A 1,596-nucleotide genomic window follows, 5' to 3' on the forward strand; every position below is an offset into this window, starting at 1 on the left:
AGGTGGCCTTTGTAGAAATTTATTTTACTTATTTATTTTTTTTAAACAATGCAGTATTTTAAACACTTTGACAATTAAAGTGAAATCTGGAGTATATTTTTATTTTATGAGTTACGAAAATAACAGCAAATAGTTAGCTCTCTACTCACAAACAGATTTTCATCAGAGGGTTTACATTACAAATTGGCAATATAACTAGATAGAAAAATCCAACTTGACTTTCGATCAATTGAGTGAGAATTCAGCTTTCAGTTTACGACTCATCTTTGTAATGCAGAGAGAATATTTCAGTTATTAAGTCTATGAATGGAGAAACTTTGCCACATTTTACTTCTAAAATTACAAGTAAAAACTAAATACTTGTTCTCATGTGCCACTGAATCATACTTTAGTCAATTTCCACCTGCAAACACTCCAAACAAATCGGAACACCACACTGTTGACATGGATACCTTGTTTTCCTCTTCAGACAGGGAGGACAAAAGGAACAATTTTTTGATTTTCGAATTCTCCTTTCGGTGTCTGAGGCTTATCTTGTAAGTGAAGTATTGTTCTGGTGGTGTCACTTAACTCTCGTGGCAAGCGTCCAATAGAAATTCTATGCTTCATATGAGGTTCAACTAGGTCTCTTGCTAGAGTCTTCATGAAGCTCAATCTCGTCTTTACTTCTGCCTTTGGATAAGTTTGATGTACCACGTAACAATTAACACTGCAAGAAACATCCACTAATGTGAATAAAATGGCCAAAGGCCATCTTCTTGTCTGGTGACTTGATAAATAAGCTGCACACCTTTGGTCGAGACAGTCCACACCACCTATTGTTGTGTTATAAAAAAGGATGATCTCAGGTTTTCCTGATTCAGGATCATTGTTTATTGAATGGTGCATAGAAGAGATCAGTATTGTAGCTTTGGACTTCTTGGGCATGAAGGAAGCCAGAGTCATGTCTTCACACCACGTTTCTTATTAGGTGAGAAGTTCTGTGGGATCTGCTTTTTGTTCTTTTTCAGCATACCAACGTACATGAGACCTTTTTTTTGAAAGTTCATTGACTAGTTCTACTGATGAGTACCAGTTGTCACCTGTAATATTTCTCCATGTGTTTTCGATGGGTTTCACCAATTGAAGAACAGCCTGTGTGGGAACACTGTGACCTTTCTCATGGCTCAGAAGGGTGTGACCATTGCTGAGTTTTCCACTGTACAAGTAATTCGTACGAGTGTCAGTCAAACATTGAACTTTCAGGCCATACTTTGCTGGTTTGTTTGGCATGTACATTCTAAACCCACACCTTCCATGAAAAGAAACAAGCATTTCATTGACACACACTGTTGCAACTACAAAGTAGCAAAGTTGACTGTTTTCGATGAAACGTAAAAAGATTTGCGAAATTGCTGTTGATTTGTCTATTTTCTTTCTTTCCAACCCGATTATCTTGATTGTCAAATCGTAATGCAGACAATAAAAACAGAAATCTTTCTTACAGTGCATCTGAAAACATCTCTGCCTATTCCATCGGTTGCAAACAAGCTGTAAACAGACTCGTTCCTCGACTTGAAAATGGCTGAATACAGTAGTAGACCAATTAGAGTCTTC

This window comes from Schistocerca cancellata, chromosome 5 (genome assembly GCF_023864275.1).
Source record: "Schistocerca cancellata isolate TAMUIC-IGC-003103 chromosome 5, iqSchCanc2.1, whole genome shotgun sequence".
In the NCBI taxonomy this organism is placed as follows: domain Eukaryota; kingdom Metazoa; phylum Arthropoda; class Insecta; order Orthoptera; family Acrididae; genus Schistocerca; species Schistocerca cancellata.